Source organism: Trichosurus vulpecula, chromosome 1 (genome assembly GCF_011100635.1).
Source record: "Trichosurus vulpecula isolate mTriVul1 chromosome 1, mTriVul1.pri, whole genome shotgun sequence".
Classification (NCBI taxonomy): Eukaryota; Metazoa; Chordata; class Mammalia; order Diprotodontia; family Phalangeridae; genus Trichosurus; species Trichosurus vulpecula.
This window is the reverse complement of record NC_050573.1, coordinates 115,138,537-115,163,628: the sequence shown is the minus strand read 5'-3', so window position 1 is coordinate 115,163,628 and position 25,092 is coordinate 115,138,537. Positions and strand designations below refer to the sequence as shown.

Here is a 25,092-nt window from a genome sequence, read left to right as displayed (position 1 = left end):
TGGCAGATCAATCCAAGAACCTTTATTTCTTGAAGAAAATGATGAAAACAAGAGTACCTTTTATCTATAGAGTCAGCCTCAGACATTTACTAGTTATGTGACTCTGAGAAAGTCACTTCACCCTGTTTGCCTCAGTTTCCTCATCTGTAAAATGAGCTGAAGAAGGAAATAGCAAACCACTCCAGTGTCTATGCCAAGAAAACCCTGAATGGGGTCCTGAAGAGTCAGACACCATTTAAATGACTCACCGTCATCATCATCATCATCGTCATCATCATCAACAACAAACGACAACCAGTTACAAAGCACTTGCTTATGGAATGGTTCCTTCGATCCTCACAACCACCTTGTGATAACCCCTGGGGCTCAGGGTTCCATCCCACGTCACAGACAAAAGACTGTCAGGAAACACGAAGAGGAAATAAAATCACAGCTTATGTTTGTATAGTGCTTTACTTGTACTGATAAAATGCTTTGCATACACTATTTCACTAGATCTTCATAGCAGTCCTATGGGAGTAGGCATCAAATTACTGAAAAGGATCATTTTACTGATAAAGAAACTGAGACTAGTTCAGGTCACACAGCTAAGGAGCCTAGGGCTCACTCATTGGAAGAGTGTTCATGTGATTTGGCCAGATGAGAATCTGGGTAGCTGTTAAGGCTTTGAAAACCCAGATGTTGGTGCTTCTCTCTCTGTGATAACTATGTATGTATTGCTATGGACAGACAGAAGCCCTGTCTGTTGATTTGTGTTATTTGCTCTGTTTATATAATTTCTGCTTGTAATGTTTGTGTTTTCTCTGAAGTTCAGGGTGCTGCCTTTTCCTCTGAACTAAGTGAATGATATATGTGTGTTTAATTAAAGTGAGATTATAAACCCTTTAGAGTTGCTTTCCTTAGAAAAGCAGATCAAAGAACCCCCTCTTGTGTGCTGGTGTTATTGACCTTATACCTCCACAGCAGCTGCAAGCAGTATTGATCCAGGACTCCACCCCAAGGCTCCTTTCTCTATGTCGTGGTCTTTCCACTGCCTCTTATGATGAATAAAAAATCCTGATGATTGAGTGAGAGAGATTCACTCACTCAACAAATAAATGAGTTACAGACTTTGGGTATTAAGAGCAAGAATGAGAAAGCAGGAAAGTGAGTAAGGATGAAATGGAAAAGAGATGGGGAAAAAGACAGGAACAAAATGGGGATCTAAAGGACTGTGTGGATGGAAGAGACCTTGGAATTTCTCTAATTCAACCCCCAATACCACCCAAGTATTAAATAGGACACCCAGGACTCAAACCCAAGGACCCAGTTTCCAAGTCTATGCTGTTTCCACTATCCCACGTGGTTAAGATGTGTTTAAAATACCCAGAAAACCAAGAGAAGTGAATGAGGTTTATTTAGTCCCCAGGGTACTATAGAAGGATATAGTTACAGGCTGAAAATGGATAGAAATTTCCCTCTGGGGGAAACTAGAGAGACTTGAGAAAATTGCCTCAGAATTTTATGGGTAGTGTGACATCAAATATTCTAATGCTCTACCAGATGGGATGCTTTTCAGGGGTTAGAAGAGAGAATAAGGAAAAAAGTGAATTTTGAGCAGATGGGTTCACATCATTTCTGGAAACTGGAGAAACAGTATATCAGTGTGTCTTTATTGATCTATCCTCCTGGCATAATCATGCGACCTTGGGCAAGTCTCAATTTATGGGCTCAATTTCCTCATCTGTAAAATGGGGAAAATAAATACTTGCATTGTTTGGATCTGTATTTTGGAAAAAAGTGTTTTGAAAACTGGAAAGTGCTATGTATTTTGTCAGTTTTTATTATAAAGTAGTCAATAATGTATTTCATTTCTGTAGGAGATTGAGAGTCTCTGAGGACTACCACAAGAGAAACTGAGTCAGCAAGATTTTGAAAGTGGGAACTGGCTGAGTAAGGATTCCAAGCATGGATGAATACAGAGGTGGGTGAGTGATCTGAGCCCTTCCCCCAGTAGCATCCTGTGGGCCTTGCCCTTGGAAAGGACTTCTGACCTCTGATTATCCCCTTTTGGGCAGTCAACCCACTATTCTTTTGTATATCTTCCATTTTAATTTTAATTTTATTTATATTATATTTTTATTTTATCTAGTATATTTATATTTGTATTTAATTTACATACGTACACACACACACACACACACACACACACACACATATATATATATATATATATATATATATATATTTTAAACTGTGACAATGAACTCTTTTGTCTCATGTAGTTTTTATTTATGGTCTCTTGGAATATAGCTTTGAATAACCAGGCTTTGATAAAGCCCATTGTGATTTGAATGGAGCTACTTGACTATGCCTCTAAACCCAAATCACTCTGGCTTTCACTGGTTGGTCAATAATAGGTCCCAGCCCAAGCCTCAAAGGTCCCTTTTTCTACATATAGCCTGGTCCTTAATAGCCTCGCTCATTGTTTGGGTTCTGAGTGAGTGTAAATAGCAATTGCTCCTGTTCTGACCAGAAACTCTGAGGCTTTTCCCCTCCCAGACTGGTTCTGTCTGGAGGCAAACTAGGCCACTTTGGCCTCAATTCTTACCTCACCTTAATAATTGAACGAGCGTTGCCTCAGACAAGCTGAGACCTGGGAAAGACCTTGGCTTAAAAAGACCCTGGTCTTCCACTGCATCCATCATCTTGACCTTTGTCTTGCCGCTGGACTCCAGTGACTCTGGAGGAGAGAGTGAGGCTGATGACTCTGCACATCTCTGCCTCACTTAAATCCAATTCACTTGCAAATCAAGGCATCACCCTTCTGATATCATCTTCCAGAACGAAGGATAAACAACAACGAACAAACCTTCCATGTTGGCAGTTAAGATGCATGGTGGATATGGAGATGGATGTGGAATGAGGAAGACTTGAGTTCAAATCTCACACCAGATACTAACATGGTGTGTGGCTGTGGGCAAATCACGTCCTCTCTCAAACTCAGTTTCCTCCTCTGTAAAATAGTGACCACAGAGTTATAGTGAGGATCAAATGAAATAACATATGTAGAATGCTGTGCCAACCTTAAACCATCTGTGTGACCTTGGGCTAGGTCTCTCAACCTCTCTCCTCATCTATAAAACCAGGGCGTTAGAATAGATGATCTTTAAAATCTCTTCCACTTAGAGACTTATGATCTTTTGAAGATGAGATGTTTAATTTCTGTGAGATTGAATTACTTTCTGGAAAAGCTTTCTCAGTGTTATTCCTTTTTTTTTCTACCTTTGGGGAAAAGGCAATCTGATCTAGAATATAAGGTGGGCAGGACCAGGGGTTATGAGACCCAGAATAAAACATGGGGATTGCCCAGACCCCAGCTACTTCCCCCAACCCTTCCCTGGCATAAGGTTATGCTTTCTTTTTTTAAGCTTCTTATATACTGTCCCTTTCTATCTGTGGATTACTGGGAGGCTGGCCAATGTTGTGGCAGTGGGCTGCAGAATACTCACACTGCTATAGAGAGCTCACAGGACACAATAACTTACCAGAAGCTGTCCCTCTGAGAGGAAATATCTGGCAAAGAGATACAGTGCCTTCTGGTCTGACTCTGAGTCCCAAATCAAGGACCAGGCTATATGTGGGAGAGGGGACCTTTGACTTGGGGGACTCAAGCTTTTGACCACAGGCAGACTGGGGAAGAACGGGTGTGGCGTTCATTAAAGCAACTATTCAGAAGTGGCCCAGGGCCCAGACACAAATCATCAGTGTTTCGTTATGGAGTGAGCTGTGGATTTGGAGTCAGAGGTTGTTGTTCAGTTGTTCCAGTTTTATATGTCTCTTCGTGACTTTATTTAGAGTTTTCTTGGCAGAGACACTGGCGTGGTTTGCCATTTCCTTCTCCAGCTCATTTTACTGATGAAGAACTAAGGCAAACAAGATTAAGTGACTTGCTCAGGGTCACACAGCTGATAAGTGTCTGAGATCAGATTTGAACTCTTGAAGAGGAATCTTTTTCCAGTGCTCTATCCACTACACCACCTACCTCTTCCTTGGAGTCAGAAGACTTGAATTCAAATCCTTGTTTTATTACTTACTACCTATGTGAATTACCTTGGACAAATCTCTCCATCATTCTAGGATGTTAAGGTTCTTGCTTCGTCAAATGAGAATATTGGACCAGATGCATTCTAAGGTCCCTTCTGGGTCTATGTTTGAGTCTATAGAACCCCCATAGTCAACATGTAATTTCTTCTCTTCCATTCACTCCCTGAAGCTGCATTGTCCTTTCCTTGTACTTTTCCCTTTCAATCCTTCCCTGAATTCCAAATTTATCCTGATTTCACCTGGATCAAGTGGTTTCTGGTAGCCAGAGAGAGAAAAGCTGTGAGGATTTGCTTCATACCTTGCTTGCCTGAGAATGGCTCTGGCAGGGGTTCTTCTGAAAGGGACTGCAGAAAAATAAATAAAAATAAATCATCCTTAGGTTCCATTAGAGAGAAAATGAGATTCACACATTTGACAGGTCTTTGAAATCTTTCATATCCCTTTAAGACATTTTCCGGTTGCAGAAAAGACAGATGAAAAAGCTTGCTGCAATGCACTCAGCTCTTCATGGGGAAGGGAGTGCATTCTTATTACAGAATAGTGTTTATTTATCATTAGTTTTAGAAATTTATCAGACACTAAAGACAGCAGGAACATGAGTTCTTCATTTTTTTTTTTTTTAGGGAATGCTGCCCTCTTGCTAGGCTGGTTATTTGCAGCACTTAGTGCAGCCATGCCAATCATTCCAAGACTGGAATGGGGTGAGGTGGCAGGAAATCTAGACTAGATTAAAAAAAAACAAATAGCCAAAATGAAATTAGAAAGACTTAGGTCCTATCATAACGATACTTAAGCCTCACAAGAGAAAAGGCAATATAGGTGCAGGGATGTAGAATACAACCTTTTCTAGAGTCCAGGGCTGGGGAGTATTGTTTAAACAAGTCCTTGTCTATACCCCTGGGATGACCTTTGAAGCTTTAGGACAAGCCTGGGATATGAGAAAGAGGGAGGGGGGGGGCTTTAAACTGAAAGGGCCTTCCCACTGGTATCGTTTATTATATAATGATAACATCAACACACAATACACGAGATACACAATTGCATGAGAGTAGAGTGTTAACTCCACCAACACAAATCATAATCCATCTACAACTTAGGACAAAAGTCCTAGGGAGTTAGTCTCCCAAGGGGCACCAGAAGTGAGGTGCCCTGCTTAGAGCCCATGGCTAGTAAATATCAGAGATAGGATTTAGTCATAGATCTTCCTGTCTCTGAGCCCAACACTCTATTCATTATGCCAGTCTGCCCCTCAGTATAGTGTAACACAGGCGATGTGGTCATCCACACTCTGTAGGCATCATACTTCTTACATTGATATATGGACAACCAGTTACTCTTTGGATTAATTTACTCACTCCAGTCTGCCTTCGCAATGTCAGATCTAGGTTCCTAGAAAAAGAACACCAACTTAAGTGAACTTTTATTCAGCAAACATTTATTCAGTGTCTACTGTGCATCACTACCACACGATTATACTCAAAGTCTTTCGGAGTCCCTAGACAGAAATTCTATTGAGAGAGAGTATAGTCTTTCCATTCACTGCTTTAACTCTTGAGCCCTCACCAATGCATTTCTATTTGTACAGACCAGTGACTCATATTAATGGCACTTTCAGATCTTAAACATAATCATTTACTTATCAATAAGCCAAAAGAAATAATATCACAGGTGAACTTATGTATTAAAACCAGTACATGAATAACAAAATACATCGCAATCCACACTTAAACCTGGGCCACACTCTCCTGCCAACGCATTTAATATCTATAGAGGAAAGTGTGCACACATACATACCTATCCAGGAAGCACATGAAAAAGGAAAACTTGCTTGGCAACTAACAGCTTTGAACCATAGACTTTGCTTTCATCAGTCGATTCAGGAAGATCTGCCTTATACAAAGCCAATGCTTTACTTATTGCTTTTCTGTTGGCCCTTTCCAATTTCCTGCTGGGCAACTCCTCATCTTCTATACTCAAAAGTAGCATTTACAAACTTATTCAACTTACAATCTCTGATAAAAGGTCATTTAGAAAGTATTGCCTCTTAATTTGAATGGCAGTTCCCTTCTGAGAATTATAAAGCTCTACCTCCTCTTAAATAGCAAATCAGCAACACTTACTTATGTTTCCTCTTTAAGCTTTTTCTTCTCAGAAAAGGGTGGAAAAGGACTTCAGGCATGGCTGAGATATTTCACTTCTCTTTAGCTCTAGGTAGTGCTAAAGGGCGACAGTTGGACCTTCGATCTTTATTCAGCCAATCAGGAACTAGTAGCTAAAAATCTGCATGCCAGGTGACCTCTCCTGCCACTGGGCACTTTAAACATCTCTAATAAAACTGCTTTTAGCTCTCTGCTGTTTCTTTCTATTCTGCCATTCTTTAGACTCATCTTCCACCCTCCATCTATCCATCTATCTATCTATCCATCCATCTATTGATCTATCATCATAGCCTCATAGATCTCGGATTTTCACTTCAAAGCCTTTCACTTAAAAGGTAACAGCTCATCAAATTTCCTATAAGAAATCAACAGGCCCTATTTAATCATACTGCATCCTAATAGCTTGTGATTTCTCATTTAAAAAAATTTTATCTTCTCAAATCATAAAATAACTCTATATAGAGCTTTAAATAGTAATTTTTCTGCTTCTTTTTAGCACTAAATTACTCCATATGAGCTCCATATTGGCAACTAGGTGGCACAGCGGATAGAGTGCTGGGCCTGGACTCAGAAAGACTCATCTTCCTGAGTTCAAATCTGGCCTCAGATTTGTGTGACCCTGGGCAAGTCACTTAAACCAGTTTGCCTCAGTTTCCTCATCTGTAAAATGAGCTGCAGAAACGAATGGCAAACCACTCCAGTATCTTTGTCAAGAAAACCCCAAATGGGATCATGAAGAGTCAGACACAACTGAAAAGACTGAACAACAACAAGGGCGATGACAAAGCTCCATACGAAAAAGGCTTTAAAGGGACAGTACCTCATTGGAACAATAATATCTTGCAGTTGTATGAGACTTTACATTTTTCAAAGCATTTTCTATGATACATTACAAGGCTCTATCTGTCATGAAACAATTGCCACCTATGTCTTCTACAATTCTTGGCATCATTGTCATTAATTACCATAGTTAAAATGAATATGTGCATGGCTACCTTACATTATGATTCACATAGTATTTTACATATATTATCTTGTTGAATTCTCACAGCAGCTCTATAAGGGAGAGAGGGAAAATATGATTATTTACACTTTACCAAAGAGGAAACCAAGGTGCTGAGCGGTTATGTGACCTTTTCAAGGTCACATATTAGTATGAGATTCCAACAAGTTCTCTACTGGCTGTGACAGTGGGCACAATCTAACATGATGACATTGAATAGGAATAAGAGTAAAGTGCTGCAAGTAGGTTAAAAGAATCAATGATTCAAATATAGGTTGGGGGAGATAATGCTAGAAAACAAGTTATATGAAAAAGATCTGGGGAGCTTAGTAGACTGGAAATTCAATTTGTGTCAGCAATGAGATATAAGTCAAAAAAACTAATGTGATCTTAGGTTGCATTAATAAACATAGGACAATTTCACTGTCCTCTGGGTCAGACCACATGTGGACTATTTTATTTCTGGAAGCCCTTGTTTTTATTTTGAAACGATTTTTTTTCTGGTTTTTTTATTTCTAGTTCCAACTAGCCCCTTTCCCCACTAGCCCCTCCTGCACTCATTGAGAAGGCAAGAAAAAGCAATATCCATTATATATATTTCATACAAAACACATTGGAAGCCCTATTTTTAGGACATTGACCAGCTGGATCTCTTCAAAGGGAGAGCAACTCCTTGGCAAGGGAACTGGGGATAATGCCATTTGAAGATAGATGGAAAGAAATGGAAATGCTTAGCTTGGAGGAGAGAAATATTTGATGGGCTATCACATATAATAGAAAGAGAGATTGTGCTTATTCTGCTTGGCCCCAGAGATGGAAGCTACGATCACAGACTAATACTGACAGGAAGGAAGATTTGGGCCCAATAAAAAAAAAATTTTCTATCAATGAGAAATGTAAGAAATGAAAATTTTTGGGTTTTGAAGAAGTTTCCATATTGGATGGGGGTTGATTAGAGAGGTTGACTTCGAAGGGGTGTGTGTGTGTGTGTGTGTGTGTGTGTGTGTGTGTGTGTGTGTTGGTTTCAAGGGAGGGAGTGTTTTGTGCTATAGCATTCTGAAAATGATAATGCCTAAGTATGGATGGCAGATAGGTAAACCAGGAAAGTTGGCCATCTGATCCTGTTACATTACACAACAGTTGCTGGTGCTCTCTCTATAGATTGCTTCTATGGCGCTGGACAGATAAAACCAGTGGCAGTTCTGGGTTGTCAGGTTTCAGGACAAAAGGACAGATATCCTTTTCCTGAGTCAGACATCTAGCCCTTCAAGAGGACAAAGAACACGATTACAAGACAGGCAGAAGAATATTCAGATGTCCCAGGCACTGTGATTTCTTTCCCAGTCCCAAAGGAAAGAATGACTTTTTGTCATGCACCAAGTCGTTTCAAGTCCATAGTCTACTGAGAAAGAAATCTGATGGCTATCTTAAGCCTTAGCAGCATTTTAGTCAAGCACAAGACAAAATACTGTGATAGTAGCTCTTGGAATGGAAATGTTTACCTGTGTGTTCTGGGGGATCAGTTTCAGAGTGCAGGCATGCTCACCTTGAGTTACATGCTCCTGCTCTCAATATCCTGGGCTGAGTCACAGCTGACACAGAGTCCCTTTCAACTGAAGGATTGTATATGTATCACTCATGCCTCCTTAAATATCCATCAGGGATGAATGCATGAATGAGTCTGTGGCCTTGTAAGTAATAGAGAAATGTGGGGTGACAGATTTTAAAAAAAGTTGAGTTTGAATGCGATGGAAGGAATCAGAAAAATGATGAGTAGGCTTTCAGTGGTCAGAGCACCTTCATTTTCCTGACAGAATTATGATATCAAGGCCACTTAGGTCCCATAGTGGGGAGCCCTCTCAGGCTAGTCAAGAATTAAAGGGACAGAACAGAGATTAAGTTCAGGTACCCGGAAGCAAGATAAGGAGACTAGCAGGAAAGATTGGGGAATAGAAGTATCTGGAAGCGAGGACAATGCCTGGCTCTGCCCTGTTTGCTCACTTTTGCTAATTAGCAGAATGGGGCACCTGAAGTGTTCCTATAGCACAGCAGGGTCATTGGATGGAAACCACACTCTGCTAAGGGTCATTGAACTTCTGAGTGTTTGGTCCGTTGCTTGGGAGGTTGATGGAATGCAAATGGAACGCAATATGCTGGGAATATTAATATTAACCTCTCTGAGTTATTCCCACCATTCTGATAAAAGCATTTATAAATGAATTTAAATGAAACACAAAAAGTAAAGGGAAGAATGAGAATGGACAGTGGCATTGGGCCAAATAAGCACTCTTTCTCTGTTGTGTTCATTATATGGTTTTCCAGGAAATGATATCTGTTGCCAGGCACTGTCAGTCCATGTTACTATCTAGAAAATTATTCTGTATTGGATTTCTTCATAGGCATTCATTTTAACACAGTAAACATTAAGCGCCTAATATATGCCAGGCCCCGTGAGATGAAAAATGACACAAATCCTGCCTCGCTGGGCTTTCAATCTTATAAGGGGACCATGATCAGCATACAAAGTAAGCTCCGAGGCAGGATGTGACATGGGTAGAAGAGAGAACCAGACAAAATGCTTGAAGAAGTATGAGAAGGGAGAGAGTTTTTGCATGTGATTATCTCTTGAAAGTTTTTGCTGCTAAAATTAAATATTTCCAAAATAGTTATTGTCTCTAGGACTTTAGATAGATTACATTTTATTTTGGAATAAGCATGCCACACATCTCCACTGAGGAGCCCTTGCATTTTTTAACCCAAGTGAGAAGCCAAATGAACCAATACCCTTATAACTAAAACTCTCCCCAAATTAGGACACATGGTTATTTATAGATTGTAAGGTAATTTTGCACTACTTTACATATACAATGCTGTCGAATTGCCTTGAAATGGGGTGGGGGGTATGTGACGTGGTGGTGAAGAGACTGAAATACTATGATTGACATTCAGATATTTTGGGAAATATTTTATTGACTTGTCTCATCAGCCCAAGGACAAATCTACATATCATTTAATTGTTACAGCTTGTGTGTACTCTGGAAAAAAAAGATGGAAGAATCAAGGAGCAAAATCTGTTTTTCTCTCTTCCTGATATCACTCAAGGACTCAATGGATACCTCCCTCTCTCTCTCAATCTCTGTCTCTCTGTCTCTCTCTGACTCTTTGTCTCTCTCTCTCTGTCTCTCTATCTCTCTCTCGTATATTTGTATAAAAACATACTCGTATATGGGGCAGCAAATAGAGTGCCAGGCCTCGAGTCAGGAATACTCATCTTTCTAAGTTCAAATCTGACCTCAGATACTCAGTAGCTGGGTGACCCTAGACAAGTCACTTAACACTATTTGCCTCAGTTTCCTCATCTGTAAAATGAACTGGTGAAGGAAATGGCAAACCACTGCAGTATCTTTGCCAAGAAAACTTGGGGTCACAAAGAGTTAGACACAATTGAAAGGACTGAACAACAACAATAAATACTCTTATATATGAGGGTGTTAGTGTCTGTGGTGGTCCTCTACTTACAATCTCAGAATTCCAGACTTTTATAGTAGGGAGGGAGGAGTAGCTACCATATACTTTGTTCCACACTGCTATTAAGAGTTTTGGAAGAATATTGATAAGCCGGAGAGTATCCACCAAAGGATGATTAAAATGGACCTCTAGAGCATGTCAGATAATGATGAGTTGAAGGAATTGGTGTGTTCAGCCTGGATAAGAGAAAAACCCAGGGGCGTTCATGATAGATGTGTTCAGCTGTTTTATAATGCTGTCATGTGTCAAGCTTAGACCTAACCTGCCTATCTCTACCAGGCAAAACTGGAGCATAGACAAAAAGGGACATATTTCTGGATAAGAGGGAACACAGGGACTGTGAGAAGAAACAGACTCTCTTCAGTCTGTCTTGGTGTCATCAGACTGTCTCACTCACACAAACCTAAAAAGGCTTCCACCTAATGCCTATAGAGAACCTCATGCCTTGAAGAGCCAGTGCCAGACAGTGATGCTAAAAGGTCTACTGTGCCAGTCAGTGACAGTGGTTTGGGCACTTGAAGGAGGCCTTTGTAAGAGTTAGTTAGATCTAATAAAACTTATGGTCCTAGGCCTTTCTTATAACTCATGCTGGTGAAGGTTTAAGCTGGAAATAAGGTAGGCAAACAGGAACAATCAAGGACACAACCGGTGAGAATACCCCAGGCCTGATGGTCTTCAGGCCACAGCAGGAGGAGGTGGGAATCAAAGATGGTCCTTCAAGATACTGTCATTGGATTTGGCAACACAGATTCTACCAAGCTCTCGTCATTCCTCATAGGTTCTTTGTTCTTGCTACACGGGGGTGGATCAGAGAGGAGGCAATGGGCCATAGGTTTTATGGGGGCAAAGGGAGGGTGGTTATTCTAGGTTCACTTTATTTGTCTCTCATTGTAGGTAATAATCATGATAAAAGTAATAATAGCTAAAATGTATATAGTACCTACTATGTGTCAGACACGGTCCTAAATGCTCTACAAAGATTATCTCATTTGATCCTCACAAGAGTCCTGGGAGGTAGGTGCTATTTTCATCCCCATTTTCAATTAAGGAAACTGAGGCAAACAGAGTAAAGTGACTTGCCCAGAGCTAGTAAGTACCTGAGACAGAATTTGAGCTTAGGTCCTCCTGACTCCAAGTCCCCCGCTTTCTCCTACCTTTATATCTGTCATAAGTGTCTGAGGCTGGGTTTGAACTCAGATCTTCTTGATCCAAGTCCACTGTACTCTATTGTGTCACTTAGATGACTTGATGTGGCAGGCTGGGAGGTGCCAGGGAGTGGTTAGTGAAAGATTTGCTGCTTATATAATCACAAGACATGGAACCAAGTAGAAGTTTCGGGGCAACAGCAAGAAGAGAGATGCGTTAGACAGGAGGTGGGGGTGGCCTACAGTAGGGAGAGTCTGCTGCAAGAGAGTCAAGACCTTTCAGAATAGACGGTTTTTTGTTTTTGTTTTACTACTGTACCAAGAGACCTATGATGGGAAGGAGTAAATGAGAATTTAGCACAAGAGAGATTGGTGCAGCGGGGAATCCTGTGAATGAAGGGATAACTGGGACCTATTTGTTTAAACCACATGAACTGACAAGGTTCCCTGGGAAGGCAGGACTCATAGAAATAGAGGATTATTGTTGCTTCCCCAACTGCAGATTTTTTCCTGAAACACCCTATACAATGGCTGTGTCTAACAGTGTATGTATCCAACATCCTCCCCTATTGTAGCCTGTCTCTTTGCCAGGAAGATGGAGATATTTTTCATTATCTGTTCCTTAGGATTGGTTTTTATTTAATATGTTTAATATATATTTAATATATTCATTAAATTTATATATTAAAATATATTTAATACTTTTTTATGATTTCCCATGGTTCAACAAATCCTGCCTTAGACACTTAATAACTATATAACCCTGGGTTAGTCACTTAACCCCTCTCATCCTCAGTTTGTAGCATCATTTCTGTAAGGAGTTTTGTGAGGATTGAATGAGGTAACATATGTAAAGAACTTCACGAAGCTAAATAAATGCTAGCTATTATCATCTTCATCCTCATCCTTATCAACTAGGTGGCATGGTAAAAAAGAATGCCGGACTTGGAATGAGAATGTTTTGGGTTCAAATACTAGCTAAGTAATCTTGGGCAAGTCACCTAAACTCTAACTCAGTTTTCTATCCGTAAAATGGACATAAGAAAAGCATCTATCTCCCAGAGTCGTTGTAAGGATCAAACGAGATATTCGTGAAATGCTTTGTAAACTTTAAAACTCTCCATATTTTCTAGCTGTGATGATGATAATGATGATCATGATACTAATGTAGTTATTTTATATATAATATGTGTAATACATTATTTAATATATATTTATTATATACATATATATTTCTTCTGTTTCTCCTTATTTCATTGTGTATCAGTTCATTCATATCTTCTCATACTTCTCTGCCTGCTTCATTGTGCCATGGAAAGAGTGCTGGATTTGGGGTCATGGTATCTGAGTTTGAATTGAAACTCTGCCACTTATGACACTTGTGACCTTAAGTGAGTCATTTCTCCTGGCCTTGGTTTCCTCATCTGCTAAATGTGGAGGTCAGAATACATGAACCTGAAGGTCTCTTCTATCTCTAAATGAATGATTCAATATGACAACCATGTGTCAAAACTAGTGTTCAAACCCTTAGCACCCAGTTCACTATATGATCCCATGGTGCCAGCCAATACCCTAGACTCTCTCCATTAACCAGTGGACCTGAATGATTCAGCAACTCAAATATGAGACTCCCTCAGTCCATTAACCAGAAGACTTGAGTGATCCAGCAACCCAAATGTGAAGATATAAGCTCATGACACAGACTCTCTGTTTCAGAGCTTTTCCAGTTTCTGCATCCTAAAAAATAACATCTATATTTGTTTTGCGAGTGTTTTTTTAAAAGATGTTTTCGGATCAGTGAGTGGGAGCTGTTGCTTTGTCAACAAGCAAGTAAATTTCTCTTTAATTAAGAGGCCTAGAAAATTAAACATTGCCAACTGCAAAGTCACAACAGTAAAAAGAACATCACTGACAATAACCGTACAGTAACGCCAAAGACAACTTGATCCCTTTCAATGAATGTTTCCATTTCCACAAATCTTCTCAAGGCCCATCTCCTCATTACTGGAGATTGATTACTCAATATTCCTTACTTGCATGAAGAGAGGAAGTCAGTGAGATCATGAGGGAAGAGAGATCCTAGTCTTCTGATTTCCAGCTTCCGGTGAGAAGAAATTTGGTTCCATACTCTCTTCAGGTCCCTGAAGAGAGAGAAAGATCTAGCAAGAAGCCAACACGTAGAGGATATGGCTGTCTTTTCATATCCTTATCTCCAGCATACTACATTAAAGCATTTGAGGGATTGTATACTGAGATCTGAATCTCTCTCTCTCTCTCTCTCTCTGTTCTCTCTCTCTCTCTCTCTCTCTCTCTCTCTCTCTCTCTCTCTCTCTCATCCCTGATGGGAAAGATAATTTGATAATTTTCTCTCTATGTCATCTGGTATATCTCCTCCTATGTATACTTTCTTTGATTTATGTTTTGCTATTGACTTGGATAAATGGGTTTATTTGCTATTAGCTATGTGTGTTCATTGTGGAACTGGCATCTGGTGGGAAGAGAGTCAGTCTACAGACATATAGGTTGAAGCTTTCTTTCCCATTAAGAAATAGTGACAAGGAGTGCAGCTTGAACCTAAAAATTACTTCCTTTAGACTAACAGTATTTATAGGAGCAGATAAATATAATTCTAGCCATTTCCTCTCTCCAAGGAGAGTAGAGTGGCCCTAACCTCCTGGTTTCTCTCCCGAGAGGAATTGCAATCTCCCTTAAAAGAGAATGGGAGAAATTAAATAATTGGAGAAATATTAATTATTCATGCATATGCAACAATGGCAGTTTTTGCCTAAACTAATTTATATGTTCAATGCCATCCCAATTAAATTACCAAAAATTTATTTTACTGAAAACATAATAACAAAATTCATTTGGAAGAACAAAAAGTCAAGAATATCAAAGGAAATAATGAAAAAAAAGTAAAGGAAGGAGGTTTAGCAGTACCAGATTTTAAATTATATTGTAAAGCAGTAATTAATCAAAACTATCTGGTCCTGACTAAGAAATAGAAAGGTAGATCAGTGGGAGAGAGTAGACATACAATTTACAGCAGCAAATCAACATAATAATTGTGTATTTCACAAATGTAAAGACTTAAGATTTTAGGATAAGAATTCATTAGTTGGTAAAAAATTATTGGGAAAATTGGAAAGCAGTGTGGCAGAAACTGTGCATAGACCAATATCTTGTGCCACTTACCAAGATAAGGTTAAAATGGATATATGACCTAGAAATAAAGAGGGATATTACCACAAAATTAGAGGAACATGGAACATATTATTTATCAGACTTAGGATAGGTGAGTAACTTATGAATAAACAAGAGATAGAGGGAAAAGTCAGGTGTAAAATGGATAATTTTCATTACTTTAAATTGACAAGTTTTTGTACAAACAAAACAAATGTAGCTGAGACCAGAAGGAAAGCAGAAAATTGGAGGGAAAAGTTTGCAGACAGTTTATCAGATAAAGGTATCATGTCAAAAATATGCAAAGAACTTTGTCAAATCCATAAGGTTACAAGTCACTTCCCAATTTGTAAATGGTCAAAGGATATTAACAGGTAGTTTTCCAATGAAGAAATCAAAACAATTTATAGTCATATAAAATGCTGTAAATCATTATTAATTAGAGAAATGCAAATTAAAACGACATTAAGATATTATTTTACATCTATTAGATTGGCTAAAATGATTGAAGGGAAAAGCAACAAAAGTTGGAGGGAATGTGGAAAAATTGGGACACTAATTCATTGTTGGTAGAATTGTGAACTGATCCAACCACTTTGGAGAACAATCTGGAATTATGCCCAAAGAGTTATTAAACTATCTTGACCCAGCAATACCACTGCTAGGTCTATTTCCAAAGATAATTAGAGAAAAAGGAAAACAACCTATATGCTCTAAAATGTTTATAGCAAAGCTTTTTGTGGCGGCAAAGAACTGGAAATTGCAAGGATGCTCATCAGTTGGGGAATGGCTGAACAAGTGGTGGCATGTGATTGTGATCGAATACTACTGTGCCATAAGAAATGATGAGCTCAATTACCTTAGAAAAACTGTGGAAAGGCTTGTGTGAAATAATGAAGAGCAAAATGAGCAGAACCAAGAAAACATTGTATACAGTAGCAGCAATATTATTTTAAGAAGGACTTTGAGTGAACAAGTTATTTTGACTACTATAAATACCCCAATTAAATATAAAGGACATATGAAGAAAGACACTAGATGTATCCAGAGAAAAAAATGGATAAATAGAAGTATGTATAGAATAGTTTTACGTATGTATACCTATTTCTGTCTAATGGTGGCCGTCCTAGGGTGGGATAGGGATGGTAGAAAAAAAAGAGAAAAGAAGGAATTTGCATGATAATTTTGTTCAGTATTTGAAAGGAATAGCAATTTGTGCATAGTAGATTTGCAGTTTTATGTACAATCATCTTTTTTATCAGACTATGTTATGGAAATGCTTTCTTCCATAAATTAAAAATAAAATAAAAAAAAGAGAAATGGGGAAGACTCTAGAGACATCTATTCCTGCCTCCTTGTGAACCATATCTAGACAGATCCAGACCCATATGGACATATATAACCTACTTACATGGGCAAAATAGCACCGCCCCTTCCCCTACATTGGTTAACTTTGAGAATTTACTAAAATATGCTAAGAAAACACCTTTCCTTGAGGTTGTTTTTTTTATTACCAAATATACATTCCCCTTTTCTCTATTTATTTTGATGTGGATGATAAAGCTTGGAAATATAGGCTTGGAAAAGACTTGGCAAAATCATTTACTAACCGTTGTGTTGCCTACTCTCACTGCAGCACTAAATGGCTACCCAACAACCCCTTTAGCTTGGGAGAAGAACCCTCCCGGGGCAATTAATCACTCAGCCAACCAATTGACAAGCATTTATTAAGTGCTTACTATGTGCCAGGCACTGGGCTAGGCTCTGGAGATGCCAAGACAAAAATGAAACAGTTATTGTCATTCAGAAGCTTACATTCTATTACAGAAATAATGTGCAGACATATAAATATATTTAAAATTACAATATTAATAATAATATTAAAATATGCTTTAACATATTAATATATAATTCATTCAATTTATTGATAGTACACTAATATATTCAATAACAACATATTATATCATACACACATATTAACATATAAATAATGTATTATATCAATGTGTATTAATATATTTGTATATTGATATCTTTAATATAATACTTATGTATTTAGTATACAATTTATAATACATATTTTGAAGTATATTTGTAGTATATGAATGTACACATACTAAATATAATATATTGAATACTTAAATAATACTATATTAAACTATATTAACAATACAAGGTAATTTTGGAGGGAGTTCACTAGCAGCCAGGAGACAGCGGAAGGGCTAGAGATCATGAAAGGTTATATATTGAAGGTTGTATTCGGACTCAACATTGAAGGAGACTAGGATTTCTGAGAGGCAGAACTGAAAAGGTGCATTCCAGGCATGGATCAAAGTCTGTTTAAAGTTATGGAAACAGGAGGTGATTAGTCCTGTGTGAGGAATAATAGCAAAGCCTGTTTGTTTGTACCATGGTGTACAAGGAGAGGACCAATGTTTATGAAACAAGGAAAGGTAGGTTGGAGTCAGGTTATAAAGGTCTTGAAATACCGAACAGAGGAGTTTGTATTTGATCCTAGAAGTAATAAGAAGTCACTGGAGTTTACTGAGAAGAGGAATGACAGTCAGAATAGAAATTGTGGAGGAGTTAGCAGATTTGCATTAGTAGAAGGAGGCCAAGTAGTACTTGAGTAAAGTCTCATTACACTGCTCATTTGGCTCTGTGATCTTATGGATTTTCCCTCTAATGATGCAGAACACAATCCAATGTGCTGCCAATCATTCAGTATTCTTATTTATGTCCTCCTCTAGGTGTATCACCGGGTATCTATCCAATGTGCTGGAGGCCTTCCATGGGACCAGAGGTTCCCAAACTTATTTGGCCTATTGTCCTCTTTTAAGAAAATAATTACTCAGTGTACTCCCTGGAAATCTACTTTCTTTTTTTTTGAAATTTGTGTCATTTCAAAAAATATGAAATACATGGTTTTTAAAATTACACATCTTAAATTTAATAATTTATTGTAAATTTTTGGGGTTTTTTCTTGCTTTGAAATTTTAATGACACAATATTGCATCATGTAACTATATAGTATCGTATTGTAAACAAGTTATTATATGCGCATATTCCTGCCAGTGCATGCTGGACTTCCTGCCGATGCATGCATGACATGCTCACCTGCCAACACTTGCTTGTTATGGCAGACTTGATGACCAATTGGTTATAATTTGCATTTTGTGTGGTTATTTGGAAAATAATATAATCACCATGGCTTTAACTCTAATACAACAGATGAAATATGCATGAACCGTTTTTCAAAATTTTCTTCTCTTTTTTTGTTATGCTTCCACTGCCCCCTTATTTTTATTCAATGCCCCTCAATTGCACCTGAGGCTACTACTGCCCCCCTGGTTAGTTCCAGTGCCCCTTGGGGGCAGTATCGCCCACTTTGGGAACCTATGCATGGGACAATGAACATAAAATGCCTGCTACTGTATGAGAGGGACTTCATGAGGTCTAGGCCAGGGGATTTGAAGTCCTTACTCCATGTAAGACCTTTCTCCTCTCCTGGCTGCACTGTTTACAATGCTACAAAGCAGCTGAGGTGAATAGCTACTGTCACCGTACACATAAAGTGCCGGAAGCTGGCCCGATGACCTGTATGTCCCAATCTTTGTTTCCATGAATGGAGACATCCCCCCCTCTACCTCCAGCCCCTTAGGAAACCTGGCTCTTCTGACTCACCCTATTTTATGTTACCTTGTTTTATCATCCTAATTATCTTTCTTTCCTGCCTCTAACATTCCCAGCCAAACCATCTGCTGGCCCTGTTAATCCTCTTGCTACTCTGGATCCAAAAGTCTTATCCCTGCTTCTTTCTACAGCAAAAGGGCTGACACAGAGGTACCTGTGTATCTGGTGAACTGAACTTGAGAGTCAGGAGACTTGAGTTTGTGCCCCTGGCTCTGTGACTCATGACCTAGGACAGGGTGGTCCAAAATTCTGCGACAGATTTATGCAGCCCACCTACAAGCATAGAAATTTACATAAATGCTTTAGTAAACGAAGTGAAGCTACCGCAGAGCTCTCACTAAAACAGCAAATCAAAATATATTGTCTATTGTTTCAATAAAAACCTAAGGTTGGATAGCCCTGCTTTAGATGGATAAAAAATGGCTGGATATTTCCAATGAGCTGGGATTTCCAATGAGACTGGGAAATGTCCCTACTTTTCTGTGTTTCTTTTGTGTTCCAATTAATTTTTTTCCCCTTTTTTGGGTCTCTAAATTATAGCTCATACATTGTCTTCTTTGCTATAGTAGAAGTACAGATTGGAGGATGTCTTTCAGAAGGGTAAAAGATTTTAAACCAGATTTTCCTACCCTAAATAAATATTTTTACAGCCCATCATGAGCCCCCACTCTGCCAAACTGAATGAAAGAGGAGAGCTGGAGGGCTGGAGGAATTGATCTTTTCCTCACTTATCATAGAATCATAGATGAAGAGCTAGAAAGGACCTCAGAAAACATTTAGTCCAACTTCAGATCCATAGGACAAGGTTTTCTGATAGCCTAGAAACCCCAAGTAAACAGTGTCAGCCGTATAATCTCTTTTTAGGAGTCTCACAATTCATTGAGGCTTTTCCGACTTTGTTTTATACCTTTTTAAACTAGCCTGCTCATTCTACAAAATGTTTGCCAAATGGTGTTTGTTGGATTGCATAACCATATCTGGGAGTGACTAACTTCCAGGCCCACCAGCTATGGTAGGTCTGGACTCTCATGGAAGACAATTAATGCTAGGATTTTCCAAGAATCATGTCTCAAGGACTTTGTTGAGATTCTTAAGTACAATATACTGGGAAGAAACTCAAAATGAAAATGATTGAGCCTTCCCAAAACACCAGAGAGCTGTCCACAATTGGGAATATGTACAAATTTGCCAAAGGCACCCCAGCTGATTTGCTGGGGACAACAAATATTTAAGTTGGCAAGGGGAGTGTAAATGTGGTGAAAGGAAATGAAAGAATTTTAACCTTTCTTTATTAATTTGGGACGCATGATGAAGACCCTCAGCGAAAAACGATGAACTCATAGGATCCCTAGCCATCGTCTGGCTGAAGAATTAGTCATGATTCTGCTGGTCTTTCAAAAGTGAGTCAGACAGTTTGGGCTTCAGTCAAGACAGGAGGAATCTGTCAGTCACAGAGTCATCTCTGGAAGTTTTTAAGACAGACAGGAAGAAAAAGCTCTGATTTTGAGAGGAAATCATGCTTTCTCCAGAATTCGGCAGAAAATGGAGAATTTTTCTTACCTCCCCACCTCTCCAGTGACAATAGCAACTTATAACAAAGCAACTTGCCTAATGGGAGACAAAAGGCCCTGGGAGTCTAGCTACAGAGTCGAGTTGAGCTGTGGAGGGGCTCAGGCTTAGGGAGCCCACTGGAATCACATGTCCGGCAGAAACATTGTGCCCTTAGGGAGAAGCACAAAGATTCTGTGACAGGAGAAAGGACAACAGGGTCCTGCAGTGTCAGACTTGTGGATTTCCTTGGCCACATGTGTTCCCTATATGTGTGCCTATATTTTAGTATACTCTATTTGTTTTTTCTTCAATGTGATTATTTTATCATTATGGATTGGAGCCAAAACTTTGTTCATAAAAATGCATTTTCAAAACTAATGAAACTCAGTGAGAAAACAGTATTTGGAAACACATTTTCACTTTATCCACAGCAGTTCAGGAATGGATTTAACCTATGAAAAAATGAGTTTGTAATACTTTGTATTTTTAAATTCTTTTTTAAAAATTTCAATTTTATTTTATTTTTAGTTCCAAAGTCTCTCCCTTCCCTAAACTCCCTCTCCCACCCATTGAGAAGGCAAGAAATATAAAACCCATTGCAAAAATGAAGTCATGCAAAACAAATATACTTCACTTTTCCCACTGAAACTGAATACACGTCAGGGGAGTGCACCACACGATTATTTGCGGGACAGAGATGTTTTGCCTTTGTTTTGAGTAAATTCTGTTGCATGTTGGTGGGACCTATAATTTTAGGAGTATGTGCCCTTAGAGTACTTAATTCTATCTGTGGATCCAGCCCATGGTTACAAGTCAGGGATGCTATGTTTACATTAAAGAATCATATTGGCAACATTGACAAAAAAGGAAAACAATAAATGCTGGAAGGGCTATGAGAAAATAGGTACATTAATGTGCTGTTGATGGAAATGTGAATTGGTTTAGTCATTCTGAAAAGCAATTTGAAAGCATCCCCCCAAAGCTCTTCAACTTTGTACCCTTTGGCCAGTAATACCACTATGAGGTCTATTTATCAAAAAGATAAAAAAAGGAGGAAGAAGACCCATATGTACAAAAAATATTTATAGCAAAAAGAAACTAAAGGAATACTCGTCAATTGGGAAACAGCTGGACAAGTGATATTCTGTGAATATGATGAATTACTATTGTGCCGTGAGAAATGAAGAAGAGGATGATTTCGGAGAAACCTGGGAAGAATTGTATGAACTGATACAGAATGAATGAAGCAAGCAGAACCAGGAGAATGGTTTATGCAATAATAATAGTGTTATAAAGAAAAACAACTTTCAAAGACTTATGAACTCTGATCATGACAAAGAACAACAACAATTTCAGAGGATCCATGATGAAAATATGTTCCCTTCTTCCTGAAAAAGAGGTGATGGTCTCTGGGTGTAGATTGAGACATACAGGCAGCTATGCACACATACACACATACATACATATACACATACATACACAGACATAAGTACACACATGTACACATATACGCATATACAATACATACATACATCATGCATATATGTGTGTATGTATGTATTTATTTAACATGGTCAATACAGGAATTTACTTTGCCTGACTGTGTATTTTTGTTATAGGGATTTTGTTTTACTTCAGTTGTGGTGGTGGGGGAAGTGGCATGAAGAAAGGAAAATAGTTTTTTGTTAATTAAAAAAATAAAGTAAAACTTTTTATAAAGATAATAAAGATGTTCACAGAGAGGATTGTTGTTCTAACATGTCATGATCATAAAAAGTGTGGATTGAACATGGGTATTAATCAAAGCTGGCTTGCTCTTTATTTTTTGGCTGAATTCATGGTCCCGGGGAAAGAACACAAGCTTTGGAGTTAGAGGATCTGAGTTTAAATCCTACCTTTCCTATATGACCTTGGGCAACTCATTGGATTTCTCTGGGACTCTGTTTCCTCATTTGTAGTATTAAAGGGTTGGATTAGAGGCCTCTGAGGTCTCTTTCAATTTTTAAATCTATGACTAAATGTCCTTATTTCTGGAATTCTTACAATAGATAAAAATGTCAAGGACTTCTGTTCTCCAAGCTGTATAATCTTTCTTTCATGGATCCCTTTGCAAAGGGAGGATGTTTGCCCGCCCATGAGTTCATTTGTTACTGTCATCTCAGGTATTTATTTCCTCCATAATCTGCACTCCAAGTCATTCCAATTATTCCCCTTCCCAATAAGGGATCTGATGATAGTCACTTTTAAGACTTTTCTGCAAGGATAATAAGAGCCTCCATTTACATCCTATGATGTTATTAAGTACTTTACTTAACTACCTTATTTAAGTACATTATTAAGTACTTTATAGTACTTTGTTAAATACTTTATATGCTTGATTTCTTTTGACCCTCACAAAAATCCAGTGAAATAATGGTTATTATCGCCATTTCACAAGTGAGCAAATTGAGACTCAGAAGTTAAATGACATTTAGGGACTCCGAGGCAGTAAGCATCTAAGGTAGGTTTTGAATCCAGGTCCTGCTGACCAGAAGTCCAGTGCTCTATCTGCTGTGCCATACTTCTGATGTATGTATTTGGCTGGTCGTCATTCCTTCCTTCTGATGGCATCAGAAAACTCCATCTTTGTTATGCCCTGGGTTAATTTTTTTTCAGCCTCTATTGTATCTGATTCTGAAGAATGTTGCTTTCTTTGCATTTTTCTAAGACAGAGAATTCTGGAATTTTAGAGCAGACCATACCGTAGAGATCATTTCAGTCACAGAATGTTCACATTTGTCCGACTCTTACTTCCATTTTATTACAGATGCTGCAGTGTTTCTACTCAAGAGCAAACCTATCAAACCCCTACTTTGTGCAAAGCACTGTGCTAGTCCTGGGGGATAAAAAGATGACACAGTGACGGTTCCTGCCTTCAAGGAGCTTAACGTGGTCTCCTTTTGGGGCAATAGCATCAACATGGTTCAGAGTAACACAAGGTGGAGAGTAATGGGAGTGAAGAGAGATTATACAGAGAGGTCTCTGGGAAAACGAGGGTGGAGAGAAGACTTCTGGAGGATGAGTGGAATTTTGAAGGAGTAGGTAGCTTGGAAGGCAGAGAAGACTTTTAATTGGAAAAGAAAGCTCGGTGGTGTCACAGATAAGAGTATTGAGCTTAGAGACAGGAAGCTCTGAGTTCAAATCCTTCTTGAAACACTAGATTTTTTTTTTTATAGATGGGAAAACTAAAGTGGAGAGGGTGATTTGTCCCATTTCCTGTTGCTTCTTTAAACATATTCTTCAATCTAGACAGCCCCGCATTTGCCCAGTGTGACAGTGGGCAAGTCACTTACCAAGCCTGTTTCTTCATCTAAAATGAGGGTGTTGGGCTCATTGGCCTCTAGTTTTCAAGGAGTAGGGGGCACCTAGGTAGGACATGGAAGGAAGAGAAGACTTTGAACACGAGGAAACACCTTTGTCATGTAGAAGAGTACTGGGTCTGGAACAAGAAGGCCTGAGTTCAAATCCAGTCTCAGACATTTCCTAGCTGTGTGACCCTCTGCAAGTCACTTAACCGTTATCTTCCTCAGTTTCCTTAATTGTAAAATGTGGATAACATAGCATCTCTATCCCAGGGTTGTTGTGAAGATCAAATAAGATAATATTGGTAAAGTGCTCGGCACGGTGCCTGGCACATTCGTTGTTGTTGTTCATTTGTGTTCAGCTCCTTGTGACTCCATTAGGGGTTTTCTTGGCAGAGATACTGGAGGGGTTTGCCATTTCCTTCTCCAGCTCATTTTACAGAAGAGGTAACTGAGGCAAATGGGATTAAGTGACTTGCCCAGGGTCACACAGCTAGTAAGTGTCTAAGGCTATATTTGAACTCAGGAAGATGAGTCTTCCTGAGTCCAAGCCCAGTACTCTATCCACTGTATCACCTACCTGCCCTTTCCTGACACATAGTAGGTGCTTAATAAATGCTTATTCCTTTATTTCTCCTTCCAATTTTAAATCTATGATGCCATGAATCCTGTGATATGAGGGGGGCTCATGGAGGTTATTGGAGGAAACCGAGTATGTTAAGCCTTGGCATGGAACAGTAAGCATCTTAACGATGTACTTAGTGATGAGAAGTTTGGGCCGTAACTAGTCTGAAAGCCTGAAAGTCTGGGCTAGAGTCAGGCTCTCTCAGGGCAGTTTGAGGGGGTGGCCTGAGGGACGCTCTGTGCTTTTCGCACTTTTAATGTAGGTGTCTTCACTCCATGCCTCTGGCAGTCCCTGATGTGAGTCTATAATGGAAAGTACCTGCCATAATAATGAGATTTGGAGCAGTCAGCAGTTTGGCCTGCTTGCTGCAGCATCCTTCCCTTCGCTAAGTTAGTGAAAGTCAAGGGAGGCAGCAACATTCCTACTGTTGAGTTATTGCTGACAAGTACCAGGCAGACTCCTGCTAACCTGGATGAGAAAGCTTAAGAATGAGAATCAGTTCAAGGCAAGTTAGAACCCAGTTGTAACCACTTACCCCATAAGAAGGGAGCGTTGTCAAAGCTGGGTGTTATCAGGAGTTTATTTTACTGATATACCAGATTTTAATAGGTCAAGTGTCTTCTGCTTGTCAAAATCCGTCTAAGTCTCCTCAACCTTGGGGCAGCTAGGTGGCACAGTGGATAGAACACAGGAGCTGGAGTCAGAAAGACCGGAGTTCAAATCTAACCTCAGACACTTACTATCTGTGTGACCCTGGGCAAGTCACTTAACCCTTGTT

The 25,092-nt window shown here is 39.1% G+C and overlaps 1 long non-coding RNA gene across 1 annotated transcript; it reads right to left on the bottom strand.

The window, feature by feature from the left end:
* Nucleotides 1-2,879: 2,879 nt before the first annotated feature.
* Nucleotides 2,880-6,256, bottom strand: LOC118843337. Its single transcript, XR_005009909.1, has 4 exons — nucleotides 6,207-6,256; nucleotides 5,442-5,475; nucleotides 4,385-4,430; nucleotides 2,880-2,995 (listed from the first exon to the last, which is right to left on the bottom strand). It is a non-coding gene; the product is annotated as an uncharacterized LOC118843337 (long non-coding RNA).
* Between the last annotated feature and the right edge of the window lie 18,836 nt (nucleotides 6,257-25,092).